General features: G+C 42.8%; 1 protein-coding gene across 2 annotated transcripts in view; it reads left to right on the top strand.

Moving 5' to 3' along the window:
• The first annotated feature begins 16666 nt into the window (after positions 1-16666).
• The window catches only part of TET1 (tet methylcytosine dioxygenase 1), a 115493-nt gene continuing 105810 nt past the window's right edge, over positions 16667-26349 (top strand). Inside the window, exon 1 of one of the 2 annotated variants that reach the window (XM_016188598.2) lies at positions 16667-16838. The gene's annotated coding sequence lies outside the window, so the exon portion shown is untranslated. The remainder of the gene's footprint in view (positions 16839-26349) is intronic. The other variant, XM_060196037.1, reaches the window with a different exon arrangement.

The following is a 26349-nucleotide window of genomic DNA, read 5'->3' on the forward strand; positions in this document are numbered from 1 at the left end:
TGACGTATTAGTGGGCGTGGCGAGGGGCGGGGCAGCAGCGAAGTCACCCCACCTCCCCTGCTGCTTCCCAACTCCTGTATAAGTACCGCGCGCTAAGCGATTGCGCCCCTGGAGCTGCCTGCTTCCCAACTCCTAATTGCTCAAATATAAGAAGGGAAAGGTGGCATTGCAGAAAGTCCCTCAACAACCTACCATTTTTGTTTTTTAAAAAATTATGTTTATTTCACACAACTACGTTGAGTTGATATTTCACAGACTGCCTACTGATATAAAATAGAATTTTCATGATGTAGCCTCACAACCCAATTTCTCATTTTTGAGGTGATGTGCAAACTTCAGTCTATATTAGTAGTCACTTTTGATGTTTAAAGGAATAAATTTTGACTTCCAGATTTAAAGTATAAAAAAAATCATATTTATTTATTTTCCCTTTTGTTGCTCTTGTAGTTATTATTGTTGTCATCGTTGTTGGATAGGACAGAGAGAAATGGAGAGAGGAGGGGAAGACAGAAAGGGGGAGAGAAGGATAGACACCTGCAGACCTGCTTCACCACCTGTGAAGCGACTCCCCTGCAGGTGGGGATCCTTAAGGTCCTTGTGCTTGGCGCCACTTGCACTTAACCCGCTGCACTACTGCCCAGCTCCCAAAAACCTAGCATTTAAACTGCCCTCCATACCCATCAGTTTGATTTTTTTTAATTCTCTCTCTTTCTTTTAATTTTTTAAATTATATTTATTTATTTATTTATTTGGATAGAGACAGCCAGAAATCGAGAGGGAAGGGGGTGATAGGGAGGGAGAGAGACACCCGCAGCCCTGTTTCACCACTTGTAAAGTTTTCCCCCTACAGGTGGGGGCCGGGGCTCGAACCCAGGTCCTTGCGCACTGTAACACGTGTGCTCAACCAGGTACACCACCACCGCGCACCGTCAGTTTAAATTTAACGTTGACCTGTAATTATCTATCTAGTTTTCTAGAAGCAACCTTTGGCTCCTCATTTTTCCTTTCCTTTCCTTTCGTTTTTTTTTTTTTTTTTTAACTCTTTTACTTAGAGACAGAAATTGAGAGGGGAGGAGGAGGTAGAGTGAGTGGGAAAGAAGCAGACAGACACCTGCTGCCCTGCTTCACCACGGGTGAAACTTTCCCCCCCCCCTGAAAGTGGGGACCAGGGGCTTGAATCCTAGTCCTTCTGCACTGTGATGTGTGCACTCAAGCAAGTGTGCTACCACCTGTCCCCGTGCCTCATTCTTTCCAGAAATTGGTTTTCTCCAGGAAGTGGTAGAATTCTCACCTGCCACACAGGAATTGGTTTCTCCTTCCAAACCCAGTGGGCCTTCCAGGGCTTCTCACTAAAACTCAGATTTGAACTTTTCCAACCCCAACTACACTTTCACTCTACTTTTACTACTTCTCTCAAAGAAATATTGCCAACAACAGAGTTTTTTTTTTTTTTTTTCTTACACACACACACACACACACTGCCCAGCTCTAGTTTATGTTGGTATGGGGGATTGAACCTGGGTCTTTGGAGTCACAGGCCAGAGAATCTCTCTGCATAACAATTATGCTATCTAGCCCACAAGATTCTTTTTTATTTTGAGCTCTGTTTACTCAAATACTTTTGCCTTGCTAAGCCTTCCTGATTCCTAGCTTCTACTTCTCTCTCCCTCTCCCTCTCCTCTTTAACTGAACAAAAAAAGGAAAATTGAGAGGAAGGGAGAGGGGGGGGGGGGAGAGAGACCTGCAATACTGCTTCACCACTTGTGAAGCTTTCCCCTTACAGGTGGGGAACAGGGATTAGAACCTTGATACTTGTGCATGGTAACATGTGCACTCAACCAGGTGCCCTACTGCCTGGCCCCCTTTGTACTTAAGTCTTATTCTGATGACTAAGGACCTGCTAGTTCTTTTTTTTTAATGTTTTAATTTTTTTTTAGAATTTATTTACTTATTAATGAGAAAGATAGAAGAAGAGAGAAAGAAACAGACATCACTCTGGTACATGTGCTGCCAGGTATTGAACTCAGGACCTCATGCTTGAGAATCAAATGAATTACCACTGCGTTACCTCCCAGGCCACGGACTTGTCAGTTCTAAGCTGGAGAAATAACATAATAGTTATGCAAAAAGACTGAGGTACCAAAGATTTCAGTTTCAATTCCCCCATCATCACCACAAGCCATAGCTGAGCCTTACTCTGGTAAGAATAATAAGTAAAGGGAATAGGCAACAACAACTACAACAATTAAAAAAAAAAATTTAAAAAACCAAGGGCAACAAAAGGGAATAAATAAATTTATTTATTTATTTATAATTTATTTCTTTTTTTTTATAGGGGTAATAATAATTGTCCTTTAGTTGATTTATAAGATAAAACTTTTCAATGTAGGGAGATCATAGTTACTTGTTCCAAGGTCATTGGGTGATAGAGTAATTGATGACAGGATTCAAATTATACTTTGGTATGTTTAATTGCAAACTCTGTCTTCTCCACAAAATTATCTTCCTGAAAGACAGAGTGGGGAAAAAAAAAACTGGCAGAGAAAGGAGAGGGACAAATAGAAGGAACAAGCAGTAGAGGAGGAAAAAAAAAGAAAGAAAGAAAAGTGAGGTGTGGAGGAACTGAAACAGAGCCAAATTGAGCAACAGGCAGAAATGAGAGGAGCACTAAATTTGAGTGCTGATCCTATGGGGCTCTGCAGGCAGTGCGCAGGTGCACCTGGCACACTGATCGTCCTTTACTCCAGGTGACTACCTGCAATCAATTAGGTAAGAACTTACGAGAATGATTGCTGAGTTATATGAGTTATGTAACAAAACTATATGTAGCTTTATAGGATGTAAAAATGTGTCTTCTAAAAATAGCTCCCATTTTTCTCCATAGATGGGAATATTTCTATTTTTCTAAGTCATTGTCAGCATTTAAAGTTATCATTTTGTGGGTTATACCTAGTGAATTATGTGTAGTCATAATTCACTATTTTTTTTTTAATTTAAGAAAGGATTAATTAACAAAACCATAGGGTAGGAGGGGTACAACTCCACACAATTCCCACCACCCAATCTCCATATCCCACCCCCTCCCCTGATAGTTTTCCCATTCTCTAGCCCTCTGGGAGCATGGACCCAGGGTCATTGAGGGTTGCAGAAGGTAGAAGGTCTGGCTTCTGTAATTGCTTCCCCGCTGAACATGGGCGTTGACTGGTCGGTCCATACTCCCAGTCTGCCTCTCTTTTTCCCTAGTAGGGTGGGTCTCTGGGGAAGCTGAGCTCCAGGACACATTGGTGGGGTCTTCAATCCAGGGAAGCCTGGCCGGCATCCTGATGACACCTGGAACCTGGTGACTGAAAAGAGAGTTAACATACAAAGCCAAACAAATTGTTGAGCAATCATGAACCCAAAGCTTGGAAAAGTGGAGAGGAAGTATTAGGGAGGTACTCACTGCAAACTCTAGTGTACTTCTGCTTTCTTACTTTGGTGCCATACTCCAAACTCAGTCAATTTCTGCTTTGCGTTTCTACTTCTTTTTTTTTTTTTTTTACATGCATAACATTCCCCAGATTCCCATTTAACAATATAACCCCCACTATTTCATTCATCATTTTTCATGGACCTGTATTCTCCCCACCCACCCACCCACCCCCGAGTCTTTTACTTTGGTGTAATACTCCAATTCCATTTCAGGTTCGACTTGTGTTTTCTTTTCTAATCTTGTTTTTCAGCTTCTGCCTGAGAGTGAGATCATCCCATATTCATCCTTCTGTTTCTGACTTATTTCACTCAACATGATTTTTTCAAGGTCCATCCAACATCGGTGACTTCAACAACGGTGAAGTCACCATTTTTTACAGCTGAATAGTATTCCATTGTGTATATATACCACAACTTGCTCAGCCACTCATCTGTTGTTGGACACCTGGGTTGCTTCCAGGTTTTGGCTATTACAAATTGTGCTGCCAAGAACATATGTGTACACAGATCTTTTTGGATGGATGTGTTCGGTTCCTTAGGATATATCCCCAGGAGGGGAATTGCAGGATCATAGGGTAGGTCCATTTCTAGCCTTCAGAGAGTTCTCCAGACTGTTCTCCACAGAGGTTGGACCAATTTACATTCTCACCAGCAGTGCAGGAGGGTTCCTTTGACCCCACACCCTCTCCAGCATTTGCTGCTGTTACCTTTTCTGATGTATGACATTCTCACAGGAGTGAAGTGATATCTCATTGTTGTCTTGATTTGCATTTCTCTGACAATCAGAGACTTGGAGCATTTTTTCATCTGTTTCTCAGCCTTTTGGATCTCTTCTGTGGTGAATATTCTGTCCAAGTCCTACCCCCATTTTTGGATGGGGTTATTTGTTGTCTGGGGAGCTGGGGGCTCAAACCGGGATCCTTATGCCAGTCCTTGCACTTTGCATGGTAAACTATCTTGCTGCCCTTTATTTATTTATTTATTTTTATTATTTTTTTATTTTAATATTTACTTATTCACTTTTGTTGCCCTTGTCGTTTTATTGTTGTAGTTATTATTGTTGTTGCTGATGATGTCATCATTGTTGGAGAGGACAGAGAGAAATGGAGAGAGGAGGGGAAGACAGAGAGGGGGAGAGAAAGACAGACACCTGCAGACCGCCTGTGAAGCGATTCCCTTGCAGGTGGGGAGCCAGGGGCTCAAACAGGGATCCTTACACTAGTCCTTGTGCTTGGCGCCACCTGAGCTTAACACGCTGCGCTACTGCCCAACTCCCCCTTTTTTTTATTTTTATGAGAGAGGGGATAAACCCCTGCTCAGCTCTGGGAATCTTGAACCTGAACACTCATTTTTTTTCATTTATTAATTTATTTATGGGAGAGAAAGAAAACCAAAACATCACTTTCATATCTCCTATCTCAGGGATTGAGCTCTCTACCTCGTGCTGGAAAGTACTGCAACCTACTACTACTAGTTGCAAATTTTCAATTTCTTGCAGAAAATATAGACCCATATAATAGTATTATTATTTTCACTTTATTTGTCCAATGTAAAGAATCAGAATTTTTCTAAAATGGGAAACAGGAGAACAGCACATCAGACTCACATAATTGAGGTCCTGGAGGTCTCATTTCAATTTCTACATTACAATATAACAGAAATAAGTGACACTCTAGTCTCTCTCTCTCTCTGTCTCTTGAAAATCAAATTAGTAGGGAGTCACGTGGTAGCGCAGCGGGTTAAAAGCACTTGCTGCCAAGCAGCATAAGGATTCCAGTTCTAGCCCCTGGCTATGCACCTTCCGTGGAGTTTCTTCACAGGCGGTGAGTGAAGCAGGTCTGCAGGTGTCTGTCTTTCTCTCCCCTTTCTGTCTTCCCCTCATCTCATTATGGGGTACAGAAGGTAGAAGGTCTGGCTTCTGTAATTGCTTCACTGCTGAACATGGGTGTTGACATGTTCAGCGATCCATACTCCCAGCCTGTCTTTCTCTTTCCCTCGTGGGGCAGGGTATTGGGGAAGCTGGGATCCAGGATATATTGTTGGGTTTGTCTGGCCAGGGAAGTCCAGTTGTCATCATGGTAGCATCTGGAACCTGGTGGCTGAAAAAGAGTTAACATATAGAGCCAAACCAATTGTTGACTAATCATGAACCTATGGCTGGAATAGTTCATATAAAGAGTTGTGGGGGGGGGGGTGTCCATTTTGTAGATAGTTAGGCCTATTTTAGTTATATTCCAAAGAGCCCATGGCCATACTAGTCTTTTTATTTTTTTATTTTTTCTGATCCTAACATCTGATATGCAGGTGGATCTAAGTTATTGTCTGGGGAGCCCATGTCATGGCTGGAAAAAGGACCAGAAAGCTGGGTCAAGGAAGAGAGTAGCTCCCAAACATGGGAAAGGTGTATAAATATTGTTGACTGTAAACCCCATGGATTTGATCTGATCTGGTGCCCAAATTTATTTATTTATTTATTAATGAGAAAAATAGGAAGAAAGACCCAGACATCACTCTGGTACATGTGCTGCTGGGGATTGAACTCAGGACCTCATGCTTGAGAGTCCAGTGCTTTATCCACTGTGCCATCTCCCATTAAGATCTCTTGATTGGGGGCTGGGTGGTAGCACAGCGGATTAAGCACACATGGAGCAAAGCACAAGGACAGGTATAAGGATCCCAGTTCCAGCCCCCAGCTCCCCACCTACGGGGGGGGGGGGGGTCCCTTCACAAGCAGTGAAGTAGGTCTGCAGGTGTCTCTCTTTCTCTCCTCTCTGTCTTCTTGTCCTCTCTCGATTTCTCTTTGTCCTATCCAACAACAATAGCAATAACAAACACAGCAAGGAAGGGCAACAAAATGGGAAAAATAGCCTCAGGGGCAGTGGATTCCTCTTGATTGATCCTCTGAATATTAAGTCAAGTCCCTCCCTATCTTTTAAAATTTTATTTATTTTAAGGTCTATTGTGTCAGACTAAGAATAGTTGTCCCTGGGTGGGGTAGATAGCATAATGGTTATGCAAAGGGACTCTCATGCCTGAGGCACCAAAGTCCCAGGTTCAATCCCCAGCACCACCATAAGCCAGAACTGAACAGTGTTCTGGTTAAAAAAAAAAAAAAGAAAAAAAAAAAAGAATAGCTGTCCCTGTCCTTTTTTGTGGTCCATTGATTTGTATGATAGTTTTATATATTTTTAAATTATTTTATTTAAAAAAAGTAAAAATAAACTAAAATAAACATTTTATTTATTTGTTAGAAAGATAGGAGAAGAGAGAAAGAACTAGACATCACTTTGGTACATGTGCTGCCAGGGATTGAACTCAGAACCTCACGCTTGAAAGTCTAATGCTTTATCCACTACAACACCTCCTCTGGGAGCACCCTTTTTTTCCCCAAAGATTGTTTTAAGACCTTATTTATTATATTTATTCATGATAAATAATAGGAAAGAGAGAAAGAACCAGATATCACTCTGGTATATGTGCTGCCTAGGATTGAACTCTGGACCTCATGGTGGAGAGTCCAATGCCATATTTGCTACACCACCTCTTGGGTCACGGTAGTTTTCCATTCTTTCACATTGAGTCTTTGTCTTGTTGAGTTAGGTGAAATTCCTGCAGACAACATATAGTTGGGTTGTGCTTTCTTTTTTCTTTCTTTTTTTTTTGAAGAGACTTTTTTTTTTTTTACCAGAGCACTGCTCAGCTCTGGTTTATGGTGGTGCAGGGGATTGAACTTGGGACTTTGGACCCTCAGGCATGAGAGTCTCTTTGCATAACCATTATGCTATCTACCCCTGCCCGGGTTGTGCTTTCTGATCCATCTTCCTACTCTGTGCCTTTTATTCTTATTTATTTATATTTTTTTCCAGAGCACTACTCAGCTCTGGTTTATGGTCTGTGGGATTGAATTTGGGACCTTGGAGCCTCAGGCATGATTGTCTCTTTGCATAACCATTATGCTATCTCCCTACCCCCTAGTTTGAATGACAGTCTAGTGGGATACAGTAGTCTTGGTTCAAAGGCTTTCTTATTGAGCACTGGATAGATATGTTGCCATTCTCTTCCGGCCTTTAGTGTTATTGTGGAGAAATCTGCTGCTAATCTTATGGGTTTTCCTCCTCTGTAGGTGATTATTTTTTCTATTGCAGAATTCAAGATCCTTTCTTTATCCTTATTCCATTTCATTCTTTTTAAAATTTTTTAAATATTTGTTTATTTTCCTTTTTGTTGCCCTTGTTTTTATTGTTGTAGTTATTGATCACTAGATAGGCCAGAGAGAAATGGAAAGAGGAAGCGAAGACAGAGAGGGGGAGAGAAAGGCAGACACCTGCAGATCTGCTTCAACACCTGTGAAGCGACCCCCCTGCAGTGCTTCACACCACCCACTGCGCTACTGCTACCCTCTGGCTCCCATTCCTTTTCATTCTAAATATGATGTGTCTGGGTGTCTTTAAATCTGAGTTAATTCTGATTGGGACCCCCTGAGGTTCTTGAACCTTTATGTCTTTTATCTCGTCTAAAGTAGGGAAGTTATGCAAACATAACCACTAATTTGTATCTTTTAAGTTTCTAATTATAAATATCAGACACTTTTTGACAGGTTTCAATGAACCTGATGCTGCTAGGAATCAAGTTTAAGACTTAGATATCATGGTCCTGGAGGTGGTGCAGTGGCTAAAGCATTGGACTCTCAAGCATGAAGTCCTGAGTTTGATCCCCAGCAGCCATGTACCAGAGTGATGTCTGGTCTTTCTCTCTCTCCTATCCTTCTCATAAATGAATAGAATCTTAAAAAAAAAAAAAAAAGACTTAGGTATCAAGGAGTTTTAATTTTTAATTAACTTCTTTTTTGCCTCCAGGGTTATTGCTGGGGCTCATTGCCTGCACCATGAATGCACAGCTCCTGGAGGCCTTTTTCCCCCCCTTTTGTTGCCCTTGTTGTTGTAGCCTTGTTGTGGTTATCATTGTTGTTGTTGTTGATCATTGTTGGCTAGAACTGAGAGAAATGGAGAGAGGAGGGGAAAACAGAGGGGGAGAGAAAGACAGACACCTGCAGACCTGCTTGACCGCCTGTGAAGCGACTCCCTCGCAGTTGGGGGGAGAAAGCTTGAACTGGGATCCTTATGGCGTCCTTGTGCTTTGCGCCACGTGCGCTTAACCTGCTGCACTACCGCCCGACCCCCTTAATTAATTTTTTAATGTTTATCTTTATTATTGGATAGAGACAGCCAGAAATCGAGGGCAAAGGAGGAGATGTGCCTGCAGCACTGCTCTTGAAGCTTTCAGGGACTTGAACCTAGGTCCTTGCACATTGCAACATGTGTGTTCAACCAGGTGCTCCACCACCTATTAATTTATTCTTTTAATGATACAAAATGAAAGACCTGAGAGAGCACTGATGAACTCTGCCTTATGGTTGTGCTGGGAATAGAACCTGAGACTTGAGAGCCTCAGGCAATAAAGTCTTTTGCATAACCATTATACTGTTTCCCCCAGTCCTCAAGGGAATTTTAAATAATAATGCAAAACAATGACTCCTAAACTTGTTTTTTCCAAGGTAAGCCTTTTTTTTTTCTTCCCCCAAACTTGACATTACCTCAAATTTAGCCAGTGGGAGTAATTTATTCTTTGTTTCTTCAGAACCAGGATCTCTAACCATGCAAGATTTCACAATTTCACCACTTCAGGCCAGGCCACTTTTTTGTTTGGTTGATGCAGAGAGGAAGAGATACTGGAGTTAGAGTGCATGTAGGAAGTTCTGAATTCTATCACTGAAAGAAGAAATTATGTGACTGGGTGGTGGCACACCTGGTTGAGAGCACATGTTACAGTGCTCAACGACCTTGGTTCAAGCCCCTGGGCCCCACCTGCAGAGGGAAAGCTTCACAAGTGATGAAGCAGGGTTGCAGTTGTCTCTCTTTGTCTCTCCCTCTGTATCTCCCCTACCTTCCCTCTTGATTTCTGGTTGTCTCTATTCAATAAATAAAGATAATTTTTTAAAAAGACATCTGTTTAAAAGAGAGAGAGAGAGAGAGAAATGATGGTTAAACAGATTGTCATGTTAGAGGTACTGAGGTCCCATGTTCAATCCTAAGCACCTCTACAAACCAGAGCTGAGCAGTGTTCTCCAAAAGAAGGGAAAGAAGAAAAAAATTCTGATTTGCTATGGGTCAAATTCCATCTGTAAGGACTTTACACTTCTTTAGGCTTCAAATTTCCTCCTTTGTTTCAGATGGAATCTGTGAGCTCTTCCTTGATCAAAGTTTTTATTCAAAATTTCAGTTAATCTCAGAAGCTACTGGCAGCAGGAACAGCACGTCTATGAAAGAGCTCAAAAAACTGTCCCAGGAAGATTAAAATAGACACTCCCCAACCATCCCCTGAAATTCCAGTACAAAGAAATTTTCTTTCTTTCTTTCTTTGTTTTCTTTTTCTTTTTTAGATTTTCTTTATTTATTAATGAGGTAGACACAAGGAGAGAGAGAGCCACATATCACGCTGGAACCTGTGCTGCTGGGAATTGAACTCAGGACCTCATGCTTGAAAGTACAATGCTTCATCCACTGTGCCACCTCCCTGACCACAAAAGAAATTTTCAAAAGTTAAAAAAAAAAAAAAAATCATGGCAGATAAGATACAAGTTCATTTGTACTGCAGGCACAGAGTCCCAGTGATAAACCTGGAGACAAAAAAAAAAACTATATTCTTTTCTTTTTCTTTTTTTTTATACTTTTTTTTAGATTTTATTTATTTATTAATGATAAAGATAGGAAAGGAGTGAAGGAAACAGACATCACTCTGGTACATGTGCTGCCGGGGATTGAACTGAGAACTTCATGCTTGAGAGTCAAGTGTTTTATCCACTGCTCTACCTCCTGGACTACATATTATTTTCTTTTTAAATATTTTGTTTATTAATTTATAATGAGATGGGTAGGAAGAACCAGAAGCCATTCTGGTACATGTGTTTCGGGGAATCAAAGTCAGGATTCCTTGCTTAAGAGGCAAATGCCTTATCCACTGCACCTTCTCCCAGACCATGAAATATATATTATCTTCCTTCTAATTTTCAACACTTCCTCTTCTTCTTTACTCTTTGATAAAATGCAAGCTTTACATAACAGTTTTGTTTTAGTTCCTGCCATTTTCTCGAAGTTTAGAACTATGCCTGGCACAAAGTACAGACTCAACTGATATGGGGTGGAAATTTTTTGGATTTTATTCTAGGACTTTGAGTGATATAGCCACTTTAATGTTTTTTTTTATTATTAATTTTATTTTTGAGAGAGATGCAGAGAGAAACACCAGAGCACTGCTCAGCTCAGGCTTATGTTGGTGCCAGGGATTGAACCTGGGACTTAGGAGCCTCAGGCATGAGAGTCTGTTTGCATAACCATTATGCTGTTTCCCCTGCCCCCACTTTAATATTTTTAAAAAATATTAAAAATTTTTTTAATTATCTTTATTTATTGGATAGAAACAGCCAGAAATTGAGAGGGAAGGAGGAGACAGAGAGACACCTGCAGCCCTGCTTTACACTCAGAAAGCTTTTCCCCTGCAGGTGGGGGTCAGGACCTTGAACCCGGGTCATTTTGCACTGTAATATGTCGCTCAACCAGGTGAGCCACCACCCCCAGCCTCTTTATAAATATTTTTAGGGAGTTGGGCTGTAGCACAGTGGGTTAAGCACAGGTGGCTCAAAGCGCAAGGACCAACATAAGGATCCTGGTTTGAGCCCTGGCCTCCCACCTGCAGGGGAGTTGCTTCACAAGAGGTGAAGCAGGTCTGCAGGTGTCTTTCTCTCCACCTCTCTGTCTTCCCCTCCTCTTTTCATTTCTCTCTGTCCTATCCAACAACAATGACAATAATAACAACAATAAAACAACAGGGAAACAAAAAGGGAATAAATAAATATTTTTTTTAAAAAAAGATTAATTAAAAAATATTTTAAAAGTCATTCAAAATAACTGACCAATGCCAGGGATTTTTTTTTTTTCTCCTCTGACAGGAGACAGAGACAGAGAGCTAGAGAGAGAGGGTGAAGATAGGCCCAGGTGATAGCACACCTGGTTGGATGCATATGTTACAATGCTCAAGGACCCAGTTTTGGATGTCCTGTCCCCATCTGCAGGGGGAATTGATTACAGGTGTCTCTCTGTCTCTGTTCCTCTCTATCACCCCCTTCCTTCTCGATTTCTGGCTGTCTCTATCCAAATAATTAAATTAAATAAGATAAAAATTAAGAAAAAAAAAGAGAAATGCAAATTAAAATCACACTAAGATTCCATTTCACACCTGTGAGAATGGGCTATATCAACACAACAGGAAATGACAGGTATTGACAAGGATGTGGAGAAAAGGTAGCCTGGCTATACTGCTGGCAGGAATGCAAACAGGTGCAGCCACTTTGCATGACTTTGTAGAGTACTTAAACAAATAAAAATGGGACTGGGGAGACAGCATAATAGTTATGCAAAGGACTTTCATGTCTGAGGCTCTGAGGTCCCAGGTTCAATTTCCCACACCACCATAAATGAAAGCTGAGCATTGTTTTAGTCTTTCTTTCTGTCTTTCTCTCTGTCTCTCTCTCATTAAAATAAAACACACAAAAACAAAATAAATAAATGGATTTACCTTGTGACTCTGAACTACCATTCTTAGACAATTATTCAAAGTATACTCAAACACTAATATACATCCCTATGTTCATAGCTGCATTATTCATGGATTAGGTCAGAGAGCAGCTTTAACCTGGGCTGGGCAGCAGGCTAAGCACATGTAGTATGAAGCACAGGGACCAGTGCAATTACCTGGATTGGATCACCTGACTCCCCACATGTAGCAGGGTGTCCCTTCACCAGCAGTGAAGCAGGTCTGCAGGTGTCTATCTTTCTCTCCTCTCATCTCTCCGTCCTATCAACAACAACAAAAATAATAACAGCAATGAGAGCAACAACAATGGGGAAAAGATGGCCGCCAGGAACCAGGTATTTGTATTAGTAGTGCAGACACCTAGCTGCAGCAATAACCCTGGAGGCAAAAAAAAAAAAAAGTAGCTCCCAAACTTGAAGAAAACATATAAATACAATTAACTGTTCACCACATTAGTCTGACCCAGAACCCATGTATATTCATATCAGAGCTGCATTATTCACAATAGCCACTGAGTGGAAGCAGCCCAAATGCTCATCCACAGATGACAGGCTAAAGAAGTTATAAGATCTCCATGAAGGATGATAAATGACATAGTGGGGGTTGTACTGTTAAATGGGAAACTGGGGAATGTTATGCATGTACAAACTATTGTATTTACTGTTGAATGTAAAACATTAATTCCCCAATAAAGAAATAAATTTTAAAAAAAAGAAGTTATAAGATCTATACTCCATGGAATCTTACTTTCATTCAAAAAAGATGATATTATATACTTTGGGACAAAGTAGATGGAGCTGGAGATGATTATCTTTAGTGAAATAAGAGATGAAAAGTGACTACCAGGGTGGTCTGGGAGGTGGCTCAGTGGATAAAGCACTGGATTCTCAACCATGAGCTCCCTAGTTCAATCCCTGGCAGCACATGTACCAGAGTGATACCTGGTTCTTTCTCTCTCTCTCCCCTCCTATCTTTCTCATGAATAAATAAATTGTTAAAAAAAAAAAAGTGGGAGTCCCGCAGTAGCCCAGCAGGTTAAGCGCACCTGGCACAAAGCACAAGGACCTGTATAAGGATCACAGTTCGAGCCCCCGGCTCCCCACCTGCAGGGGAGTGACTTCACAGGCGGTGAAGCAGGTCTGTAGGTGTCTATCTTTCTGTCCCCCTTCTCTCTCCATTTCTCTCTGTCATATCCAACAAGGACGACATCAACAATAACTACAGCAATAAAACAAGGGAAACAAAAGGGAATAAATAAATATTAAAACTATGGTGGTTATCTGTTATCTTTGGGAAGTGGGAGGATAGGAATGTAGAACCTTGGTGATGAGTATTGTAACCGGCTATTAATCACAAATAAAAATCAAGAAAAAAAATCAGACACAATTCTTGTCATTTTATTTTGTTTTAAAGTTATGGCTTCCTTTAAATATTTATTGAGGGAGTAACCAAAGCACTCCAAAAAAAAAAAAATTATTGAGGCGGTTGGGCAGTAGTGCTGTGGGTTAAGTGCATGTGGCACAAAGCACAAGGACTGGCCTAAGGATCCAGGTTTGATCCCCTGGCTCCCCACCTGCAGGGGAGTCGCTTCACAGGCAGTGAAGCAGGTCTGCAGGTGTCTATCTTTCTCTCCCCCTCTCTGTCTTCCTCTCCTCTCTCCATTTCTCTCTGTCCTATCCAACAAGGACGACATCAACAACAACAACAATAGTAACTACAACAACAAACAAAGTCAATAAAAGGGAAAATAAATACTAATGAAAAATAAAAAATATTTATTGAGAGAAAATGGGGGAATGGAGAACCACAACATTACTCTGATACACATACTACTTAAGATCAAACTAGGGACCCCTTACTTCAAAGTCCAACACTTTATTCATTGTGCCACCTCTCAGGCTTCACCAATTTTTCCATTTTGTTGTTATTGTTGGTGTTGCTGGGTAGGACACAGAGAAATTGAGAGAGGAGGGGAAGTCAGAGACGGGGAGAGAAAGATAGAAAGATAGACACCTACATATTTGCTTACTGCTTGTGAAGAGAGATGCTCCCTGGGAGGTGGGGAGCCTGGGGCATGAAGTGGGATCCTTATCCTTGCTTTTCGAGTCATGTGCATTTAACCCATTGTACCACTGCCTGACCCCCTCTTCACATATTAATTTTTTTTATTATCTTTATGTATTTATTGGATAGAGACAGCCAGAAATCAAGAGGAAGGGGGAGATAGAGAGGGAGTGAGGTCTAGGAGGTGGCACAGTGTTTAAAGTATTAGACTATTAAGCATGAGTTCAATCCCTAGCACCCAGAGTGATGTCTCATTCTTTCTCTCTCTCATCCTGTCTTTCTCATTAATAAATAAATGAATATATATATATATATATATATATATATATATATATATATTTGTACCACTGCTTTAAGTCTCACAAAGCTTTCCTCTTTGTAGTTGGGGACTGGGGACTTGAACTCAGGTCCTTGCACATTGTATTATGTGTGCTCAAGCAGCTGTTCCACCACCAGCCCTAGACTTCACACATTTCTTTCTTGTGTTGCCTTGCCTTACCTTGCTTTGCTTTAGGATTTAGTTTACTTAAGTCGAGAGAGAGAGAGAGAGAGAGAGAGAGAGAGAGAGATCAGAATACTTATGGTCGTGAGGAGAAAAAGTCCTATTGCCTTACTCACTAGGCCATAATGTTACATTTCTCTCTTCTCCCATCCAAGTACTAATCAGGCCGGAACATTTCTCTCTTCTATCAAGGTATTTAATCTAACTTAGCAATGAAAACACTGCAATGCAGTCATTAGCTTTTTGTGCTTGCCAACTTGGAATTTTTTGCTTTAGGGTATAAGGCAAATTTCATTCATTTCAGTAGCCTGAACCCAACCTCAAGAATAAATTTGAATGCATCACTCAGTGAGATGGGTGGTCAGCTTGTAAGTCTTTCTTAAAAGAACAATCTGGTTTCACTTAATAAAGCAAGGATAACAAAGAAAATCCATGTATATATGGAATTAGAGTGATATATAAGGCAATAAGAAACAGAATCCTTCTCAGGTGGAGTTTGACCTGGGAGATGATGGTTCTTTGAACAGCATTTTCCTTACCATTGTGACCTTATCAGTGATCTGAGTCCCTGTCTGTGTAATGACTGACAACCATAAAACATTTATTTAGGGAGAAAGACAGATGCTCCAAACAGTCTTAATTTTGGTTTAATGTTCCTGTTGAGTCTTCCCAACACTGGTATTTCCCTTCTTCTCCCTCCCATCTTTCCTCTTCTTTCCTTCCCCAGACCACTCACTGCTCAGCTTTCCCTTATGGAGGCGCAGGTGATTGAACCTGAGAACTTTGGTGCTTCAGGCATGAAAGTTTGTGGTCCCCCCCCCCATAACCATTACACAGCCTCCCCAACTTGCATTTTATTTCTTTTCTTTAAATTTTTTATATTTATTTATTTTCCCTTTTGTTGCCCTTGTTGTTTTTCATTGTTGTTGTAATTATTGTTGTTGTTATTGATGTTGTCATTGTTGGATAGGACAGAGAGAAGTGGAGAGGAGGGGAAGACAGAGAGGGGGAGAGAAAGACAGACACCTGCAGACCTGCTTCACTGCTTGTGAAGGGATTCCCCCTACAGATGGGGAGCCAGGGGCTGGAACCAGGACCCATAAGCCAGTCCTTGCACTTCCCACCAAGTGTGCTTAACCTGATGCGCTACTATCTGATTCCCTTTTCTTTCTTTCTTTTCTTTTCTTTTTTTAAACAATTGATTTATTTATTCATGAGAAAGGTAGGAGGAGAGAAAGAACCAGACATCACTCTGGTACATGTGCTACCGAGGATTAAACTCAGGATCAGAATCCAATGCTTTATCACTGTGCCACCTCTCAGACCAGGGACCACCGTACTTTATTACTTTATTAATAAAGTGAATATTACCACGGCAGGGGTGGGTGGATGGGGGTTCAAGGCTAAATAATTAACAAAATGTTTTAAGGACCTTTGCAGACAGACATAAAAGCTTGAATCATTGGAGCACATCGAACATCTGCTTGGTCTTGAGTACAATATTCTGATTTGTAGTCAGCGCGTTATCCATTGCAGCACTGGCCCTGCACACTGAGTACAATATTCTATTGCTCGTGATCCAGAAACTGTTCAGGCTGTCATTTCTGACCCAGCCAGCCCTCACCCTTTAGTATCTATAAACATTCAATTCAGAAATCCCCCCCACCAAAAAAAAGCCTTTTTCTTAGTCCAAGAGCTTCTTGGTAAGACGATCTTGACATTCCTCTCCCACTCCGAAAAACTCTACATGAGTAAAAATAATAATAAGTAAAAAATTAAAGAAAATGAGGAGGCCAAGGGTGAGGAGGAGGGGTCGCGAGGGAGAGTCCTACTCCAATTTGGGGAATCCAGTTCACGTTTTGCTTGTAGCTCAGCGGTGCGGGGTCCCGACCAAGCGAAGCCCTAGTTTCACCCCCCAGGTCGGTCCCCGGGCGATGCTGCTACTCCGGGGGGCCGACCCGGCGGGCAGTGGCGGCGCGGTGCGATCCGGAGACGCTTTGTGCGCGCAGCCGCCGGTCCCGTAGCTCCAGGGTCTGCCCCCCGGGCCGCCCCCTGCCCTGCCCCAGTCATGAAACTCTACCTGCCTCTCCACCGACCTTTGGGAAGCTGCAGCCCGTCCCGGGGGCTGGAGCCCTGACAGTGCGGGGAGCCGGTAGGTGACCTCCCCTGGCCGGCCCGCGCCTCTCCCTCACGCCCGGGTCCGAGCTGCAAAGTTGTGGGGATGAGCTGCAGTTGCAAAGTTTGTCCGAGTCTTGAGTCCGGGTGTGTGTCTGTGTGTGTGTGTGGGGGGAGCACGCACCGCACTGGGGTCCCGAGCCCGCCGGGGGTGGGGCAATCGGAAAGGGGGTGCACTCGGCTCAACTGGACGCGGGTCTGCGCCTGGTCCGGAGGGTCCCCGAGGGTCGCCCGGGGTGGGGGTATCTCCTTCCCCGCTCGGGCCGGGGGTCCCTCCAGGCGCTTTTGTTGTGGGTGGTAAACAATGCCCGGGACCGGAGGAGTCCGGCCGGGTGGGAGCTGGGGCTGCACGGGCGGCGGGGAGAGTGTGGCCTGGAGAGCGGTGCGCGGTGCGCGGGCCGGCGCCCCGTCCTAGGTGAGCCCCGGTGCGGGCCCCGTGGGGAGCGCGGAGAGTGGGGGCCGCCTCGCTGTCAAGCGCACCCCCAGACTGCTCTCCAGCGCACCCCGACTGCTCTCCAGCGCACCCCCAGACTGCTCTCCAGCGCACCCCCAGACCTGCTCGCCAGCACGCTGGCTGGGAAAGCCCCCGCGCCTTCTGCTCTCCGCCTTTCAGGGCAGGGCACCGAGGCTCTGGGGGGCGAAACTTGGGGAGAGAGGGAGTCTTGCCAGAGGTTGGCCTGGGGCTGCACGGGGCAGGGGCACACGGGGAAAGAGTTCGTGTTCTGTCAACATGGCTTTTAAAGGGCTCTGGGAAGCGCCGCCCGGTCGCCGTGCACCGGAGTTGCGATGGCTCGGCTCCCCTCGGGCGGGGTCCCGGAGCGCTCGGGGCTGGGGGTGGGGGGCCGGGGCCGGGGCCGCCGCCACTTCACGTGTCGGGGACGGAACCAGCCAGATCTCTGCGTTTTTCTCCTTGTATTTCCTTCCTTCCGCCCTCCCTCCCTCTCTTCCTTCTTTCCTCCCTACCTCTCTCCCTCTCTTCCTTCTTTCCTCCCTCTCCTTCAGCCCCCATCCCCCTACCGGATTCCTCCTGTAGTCAGGAGAGCTATGCACATTCCAACAGTTTTTCTTTTCCTTTTCCCCCTTTTTTCTTTATTTTTCCTATTCTTTATTATTATTATTTTTCTTTTCGTTTTCTCCTCCTCTTCCTCCTCCTCCTTTTTACAAAAAGTAGTCAGGAAGATGCTGCGGCTCCAGCAACCTTTCCCGGTGAATGGGAAACCCACTTCGAGCCTTTCCAACCCAGTGAAAGTTAATGGGTCATCAAGAGAACATTTTGCTTGAACTGGGAATCTTCCTCCTCCCCCTCCCCGTCCCCAAGTCTTGTCTTCCCAAATTAACATTTTGCTTGGGTCTCTCGAATGCTTCCTCCCCTCCACCCACGTTCCAATCTCCGCCATAAAATGACCTGCGAAATATGTCATGTAAAGTTCACTTTATGAAGAAAACTGCTCAACGTATTGAGCGAGAAGATGAGGGTACCAAGCTTAGTGTCGGCGTCAGGGTATCACAACCTCTGGGCAGACCTGAACCGAAATGTGCTCACCCTGCCCCCCCATATAAACTAATATTAAAACGATACTTTTTTTTTTTTAATAAACCAGATTACTGTTCAGTTATAAGGCGGGGCTGGAAGGGGTGAACCTGGGTCTTTGTAGCCTCAGGCTGAAAGTCTGTGTGTGTAACCATTACGCTGTACACCCACCACCCTAACCCTTTTTTAGGCCTCAGAGTGCTGGAAAGAATATGGAAACGACCTTTGCCTACCAGTTGAAGCAAAAGTTATTCAGGGCATTTTAGGAATTTATGACTACAATTAAATGATGAGGGTCATAGAGATAGGTATGAAAATTATAACTGCTTAGAGATTAGTCAATATTGTTTCCTAGAACGAAAAATACTGAAATAACATAATTTAGGCCACGTAATCAGTTTTATAAGTATTTGCTTATACGGGTTAAAAACCAAGTCCATTCCCCCCTCAATTAAGGGATCATAATTAGGTCACTTGTCAACCTCTGACAGTCTTTAAGACCATGCTACAATTTAAATTAATCTTCAGAATCAAAGTAGACAAGAGGTGGCATACTCCAGTGAGTGGCCCCTTTTCTTTGCAAAGATTAGTAGCTTGCAACTCTGGGACCACCACTTATCATTTTAATGAGTATTAACTATCGCTCACTGCTCAGTCTTCAAGAATTGATAGTCCTGAGGGTGGGATCACCTTTGTCCCTGTCCTTTGTTTTCCTTCCTCCTCCAATCTTCTTTATCTGGTTTGTCCCGCCCTTCCCCCCACTCTCTTCAGCGTTAGTAACCCCCCCCCCAATTTCTCTTTACCCAACCCCCAAGGTCTATCTACCTTTAGTCTTTAGCATTTGGGTTCCTTTTTTCTTTTTGACTGTTTAGTTTTGTTAATATATATTTCTCTCCTTTCTTCTGTCTTTCAGATAGTTTCCTTTTTCTGTTTCCTAGACCCAAATATTTGATATTGCTCTTGCTTTTTGAAGAGTCAATCTCCATTTAACATTTTTTTTTAAATCACTTTTAGGCTTTTTTTTTCTTTTTTCTTTTTAACTCTCTGCAGGGCAGCAGGGGTGTTTTACATATGGAAGGAGGCTTTGACTAAATCTGCTGGCGTTCTAGTGTTTCCCAGAACTGCCTTTCCACGTCTGGAGGTTCTCTCAGACTTCCTGAGTGGTAGACAACCATCTAGGAGCAGCAAGCAGCCCACCGACCTCCCCTTCCCTTAGAATTTAGTTGCTGGAGGAAACTGAGCCAGGTGGTACTTTTAAAAAGAAATGTTTTAAGTCTTGAATTTCCTAGTCAAGCATATTCTTCAGTCCTAAGGAGCTGAATGGAATGACTAGGAAATCAGAAGTTTTTTCTCTCTCTCTCTCTCTCTCTCTTTTTTTTTTTTTTTTTTTTGTAAATATCACCTTTTTTTAGGGGGGAAGGGAGGGAAAGGGCACTGCTGTAGTTGGAAGGATCTGGGTCCTATTTTTATTTATTTATTTATTTTTACCAGAGAACTGCTTAGCTCTGGCTTATAGTGAGTGCTGGGGATTGAACCTGGGACCTATGGTACCTTGGACATGAAAGTCCTTTTTCATAACCATTATGCTATCTCTCCACCCTTAGGTAAAAATTTAAATGGATATTTGGGCCAGGTGGTTCAATCAGTTCAGCCACTTTCTGCCTGGGAGACTTTAGAAGATGCAGAATGAGGCATGCTAATTGGAGCACACTCTGGCACTATCAGATTTTTTCTTTACAGACAACGGGTGATGTTTAGGAAATAACTTTCCATTTTCTAGAAAGGATGAGTCAATAATTATAAGAAAGACTCTTTGTAAGAAAGTGTAAGCAAGGTCAAATAATATTGAGGCCAAATTTTTGATTTTACTCATTGGTCAGGTTAGTTAGAAAAGTGTGTGAATAATTAGCAAATCCTTACCTGGCCTTGGTTAGCATATCTACCCTGTAACCTGCACCTCCCACTTCTTCAATCTGTCTTGGCCCACCCTCACTTCTTGGGGGGTGAGGAAGGGGAGGGTGGTGATAGCCAAGGCTTCACTACTTCAGAATGACTCTTAGAGATAGAGGCAGAGTGAGAGGAAAAACACCTGGCACCATAATTTATGCAAATGACCCTCATACCTATTTTGAATTCCTAGGTCCAATCTCCAGCACCACCATATATAATCCAGAGATGAGCAGTGCTCTGGTAAGAGGGTGGAGGCAGGCAGAGAGAAAGAGAGAGACAAAGGGACACCACAGGACCAAAAATTTGTCCTTGGGGGCTGGGCTCAAATCTCAGTCACAGGCATATTAACTTTTTTTTTTTTCTTTACAAGACCACTGCTCAGTTCTGGCTTATGGTGGTATGGGGGATTGAACCTGGGCACATGATAAGAGTTTTTTTTTTTTTTTAAATATATGTATATATATTATATTTATTTATTCCCTTGTGTTGCCCTTGCTTTTATTGTTATTATTGTTGTTGTTATTGATGTCATCATTGGCAGTGAAGTGGGTTTGCAGGTGTCTTATCTTTCTCTCCGTCTTCCCCTCCTTTCTCAATTTTTCTCTGTCCTATCCAACAACACCAATAACAAAGATGGAAAAAGATGACCTCCAGGACTACTGGACTCCACACAAAGACATTTTAAGGAAAAAAACAAAAACTATGATTGAGTTCTTGGTGTCCTTTGGTAAAGATATTTGTTAAATATGAATATTCTTATGCAACACTTTAAAATGCATATGTATGTATGTATGTATTTATTTTTAAATTTATTTCTTTATTGGGGAATTCATGTTTTACATTCAACAGTAAATACAATAGTTTGTACATGCATAACATCCCCCAGTTTCCCATTTAACAATACAATCCCCACTATGTCATTTATCATCCTTCGCATATGTATTTATTAATGAGAAAAATAACAGGAGTCCTCCAGGAGGTGTTGCAGTGGATAAAGCACTAAACTCTCAAGCATGAGGTCCCGAGTTCAATCCCCGGCAGCACATGTACCAGAGTGATGGCTGGTTCTTTTTCTCTTATCTTTCTCATGAATAAATAAACTCTTAAAGAAGAAAGGCGGGAGTCGTGCTGTAGCACATCAGGTTAAGTGCACGTGGAGCAGAGTAAGGATCCTTGTTCCAGTCCCCCCCCCCCCTTGCAGGGAAGTCGCTTCACAAGCTGTGAAGCAGGTCTGCAGGTGTCTGTCTTTCTCTCCCCCTCTCTGTCTTCCCCTCCTCCATTTCTCACTGTCCTATCCAACAACGATGACATCAATCACAATAATAATAACTACAACAACAATAAAAAAGGGCAATATAAAGGAAAAAAATAAATATTAAAAAAAGAAAAGAAAAAGGGGGCCGGGTGGTGGCACACCTGTTTAAGTGCACATGTTACAATGTTACCCAGGTTCCAGTCTTGTTCCCCGCCTGTAGGGGGAAAGCTTTGCAAGCTTTGCAGTGCTGCAAGTCTCTCCCTCTCCCTCTCCCTCTCCCTCTCCCTCTCCCTCTCCCTCTCCCTCTCCCTCTCCCTTTCCCTCTCAATTTTTGCCTGTCTTTATCAAATAAATAAAGATTTAAAAAAGAAGAAGAAAAACAAGAGGAGAGAGAAAGAAGCAGACATTACTCTGGTACATGTGCTGCCAGGGATTGACCTGGAAAAGTCAATGCTTTAGCCACTCCACCACCACAATTTTTTTTTTTATATATATAGAATCAGAAAAGAAAAAAAGAATTTATAGGCTGACATCATCAATTAAATGCACAAGACCCCTATTCCTGGGCCTGCTGTATGTTTACTGATAGGGACACTTCTTTCCTCTGCTCTCATCTCACTGCACAGCTATTTCTCCAGCACTTGGACTATTCAAGTAGGGTAATAGAAGAAAAATGACTTTGAGAAATATCGAGCTGTGTTTTCTTTTCTTTTAAAAAAAATTAAAAAAAATATTTATTTTCCCTTTTGTTGCCCTTGATTTTTATTCTTGTAGTTAATATTGTTGTTGTTATTGATGTCATTTTTGTTGGATAGGACAGAGAAATGGGGAGAGAAGAGGAAGACAGAGGGGGAGAGAAAGGTAGACAGACACCTGCAGACCTGCTTCACCACTTGTGAAGTGACTTCCCTGCAGGTGGGGAGCCAGGGGCTCGAACCTGGATCCTTACGCTGGTCCTTGCCCTTTGCACCACCTGAGCTTAACCTGCTGCGTTACTGCCGGACCCCCTTAATTTAATTTTTAAAATTTTATTATATTTTATTTTGTTTTTTTAACCAGAGCACTACTCAGCTCTGGCTTTTGGTTGTGTGGGGACCTGAACCTGAGATTCTGAAGCATCAGGAATGATGAGAGTCTTTCGGTATAACCATTCTGCTTCTCCCCAGCTTAAGGTTTATTTATTGTGATCGGAGAGATGGCACGGTGGATAAAGCATTAGATTCTCAACCATTAGGTCTTAAATTCAATCCCTGGCAGCACATGTACCAAAGTGGTATCTGGTTCTCTCTCTCGCCTATCTTTCTCATTAATAAATGAATAAAATCCTTTAGAATTATTTATTTATTTTTTAAATTTTAAAAAATATTTATTTTTCCTTGTTGTTGCCCTTGTTGTTTTTCATTGTTGTTGTAGTTATTATTCTTGTTGTTGTTGCTGTCATCGATGTTAGAGAGGACAGAGAGAAATGGAGAGAGGAGGGGAAGACAGAGAGGAGAGAAAGATAGACACCTGCAGACCTGCTTCACTGCCTGTGAAGCCACTGCCCTGAAGGTGGCGAGCCGGGGGCTCAAACCGGGATCCTTACACAGGTCTTTGCGCTTTGCGCCACACGCTCTTAACCCGCTGCCCTACTGCCCGACTCCCATGAATTATTTATTACCTGGAGCCAGGAGGTGGCGTAGCGGGTTAAGCACACATGGTGGAAAGCACATGGACCGGCATCAGGATGCCAGTTCGAGCCCCTGCCTCCCCACCTGCAGGGCCTAAGCTTCACAGGCAGTGACTCACGTCTGTAGGTGTCTTTCTCTCCCCCTTTCTTTCTTCCCCTCCTCTTTGGATTTCTCTCTGTCCTATCCAACAACGACAGCAATAACAACAATAACAAGGATGACCATAAATAAGGGCTAATCTTCTCTGTATCTTTCCAATTTTAGTATATGTACTGCTGAAGTGAGCACAGGTTTCCTGTTCTTTATCCCTGTGGGAGTGTGGACCAAAATTGTTCTCCTCCTCCTCCTTCCCAGAGCACTGCTCAACTCTGGCTTATGGTGGTTTGGGGGATTGAACCTGGAACTTTGGAATCTCAGACTCTGTTGGATAATGGATAACCATTATGCTATCTACACGCCCCCCCCCTTCCCCCCTGCTCTGGGTCAAAATTCTTTATGGGGTACAGAACTTGGCTGATCTGGCCTCTGTAACTGCTTCTCTGCTGAGCATGGATACTGGCAGTTCTATCCATACCCCAGCCTGTTTCTTTATTCTCTTTATTATTATTATTATTATTATTTTTTATTGTTGTAGTTATTGATGTCGTCATTGTTGGATAGGACAGAGGACAGAGAGAAATGGAGAGAGGAGGGGAAGACAAAGAGGGGGAGAGAAAGACAGACACCTGCAGACCTGCTTCACTGCTTGTGAAGTGACTCCTCTGCAGGTGGGAACCGGGGGCTCTAACCGGTATCCTTACGTAGGTCCTGGCGCCTCGCGCCACGTGGGCTTAACCCGCAGCGCTACCGACCGACTCCCACCAGCCGGTTTCTATCTATCCCTCATGAGATAAGGCTCTGGGGTGTTTTTTTTTTTTTTAATTCTGTGCATTGAAAAGTTTGAGACCTTCAATTTTTCCCCTCATTTAATTAGTGATTTATATGACTACAAGTTAATAAAAGTGTACATAAACACCATTTCCACCACCAAAAGACTGTCCCATCCCATCTTCCCCACCCCTCCCAGTGAAGCCTAACATCCACCATCAATCAACCCAGAGATTTTTACTTTGGTGCCCTACTCCAAACTCAGTCAAATGCTGCTTTGAGTTTCCCTTTCTGTTCTTCTTCTCAACTTCTGAAGTATTTTATTTTATTTTATTTTAATGAGAGATATATAGAGCAAGATATAGAGAGACCAGATCTCTGCTCAGCTCTGGTGTATGGTGGTGCTGGAGGTAGGACCTGGGACCCTGTGGCCTCAGGCATGAGTCCTTTGCATAACCATTATGCTGTCTCCCAACTCATCATTTATTAATGATGGGGGGAGGGGCAGAGAGAATCAGATCTTGAGTCTGGCACTTGTGGTCCTGGGGATCAAACTCAAGATGTCACACTTACAAATCTTGTACTCTACAACTGGGGTGCTACATTGAACCTGCTAAGTAAAATGGACTGCGTTGCCACCACCTGTGAGTTATTCAGTATATAAACATATGTTCACATTTATTCCCTTCAGGGCTATCTCTCGGGCTCAGTGCTTGCACTAGGAATCCCTTGCTTCTGGTGACCATCTTTTCCCCCATCGTTGCTGTTATTGTTTTTGGATAGGACAGAGAAATTGAGAGAGGAGGGGAAGACAGAGAGGGGGAAAGATAGACACCTGCAGACCTGCTTCATAGCCTGTGAAGCGACTACCCTACAGGTGGGGAGCAGGGGGGCTTGAACCGGGATCCCTCAGCGGGTCCTTGTGCTTTGCGCCACATGCGCTTAACCCACTGCGCTAAAGCCCGACTCCCATTTTTTCCTTTCCTTTCCTTTTCTTTCCTTTCCTTTCCTTTTCTTTTTTTTTCATATATTTTACTTATTTATTGGATAGAGACAGCTAGAAATCGAGAGGGAAGGTGGTGATAGGGAGAGACACAGAGACACCTGCAGCTCTGCTTCACCGCTTGCAAAGCTTTCCCCCTGCAGGCGTGGACTGGGGGTTCAAACCCAGGTCCTTGCTCACTGCAACACGTGCGCTCAACCAGGTGCGCCACCACCCAGCCCCCATTTTTTTCTTTTCTTTCCTTTCTTTTTTTCTTCCTTCCTTCCTTTTTTTTTTTTTTTTTAAAGAATTTATTTATTCATTCATGAGAGAGATGGGAGGAGAGAAAGAACCAGACTTCACTCTGGTACACGTGCTGCTGGGGATAGAACTCCGGACCTCATGGTTGAGAATCCAATGCTTTGTCCACTGTGCCACCTCCCGGACCACCTTCCTTTTTTTTTTTTTTTTTAAAGATTTTATTTATTTATTCATGAGAAAGATAGGAGAGAGAGAAAGAACGAGTTCTCTCTCTCGTACATGTGCCACTGGGGTTTGAATTCCGCACCTCTCGCTTGAGAGTCCAGTGCTTTATCCAGCGCGCCACCTTCCGGACCACCAGCATATTTCTTTTATTTAAAGCAAAACCTGGCAGGGGTGGTAGACAGTTTAATGGTTATGCAAATAGACCCTCTTGGCTGAGGCTCAAAAGTCTCATAAGCCAGAACTGAGCAGTGCTGTAGTAAAGCAACAATGAAAACATTTATTTATGAAAGCGAAAACCAAAGCATTATTCTAGAATTTGTGACCTGATGCTTTAGAGAGTCCAGTGCTTTATCTACTACACCACCTTGCAGCTACTATTATTACTTTAAAATTGTTATTTTACCAGAACATGGTTCAGTTCTACCTATTGGTGGTGCCTGTGATTAAAGCTGACAATTTATTGTCCTCTGGAAGATGGCATAGTGTATAATGGTTTGGACTCTTCAAATCTCAGGTCCAGAGATCAATTCCTAGCATCACATCTGCCAGAGTGATGTTTTTGTTCTCTCTTTTCTCATTAATAAGTAAATAAAATTGTTATAGAAAGATTACTTAAATTTTTTATCTATGGGGAAAATGATTTACTTATTTTTATAAATTTATTTATTTATTTATTATTGACTAGAGACAGAGAGAAATTAAGAGGGGATGGGGAAGTAGAGAAGGAGAGGGACAGAGAGATACCTG

Source organism: Erinaceus europaeus, chromosome 1, assembly GCF_950295315.1.
Source record: "Erinaceus europaeus chromosome 1, mEriEur2.1, whole genome shotgun sequence".
NCBI lineage: Eukaryota > Metazoa > Chordata > Mammalia > Eulipotyphla > Erinaceidae > Erinaceus > Erinaceus europaeus.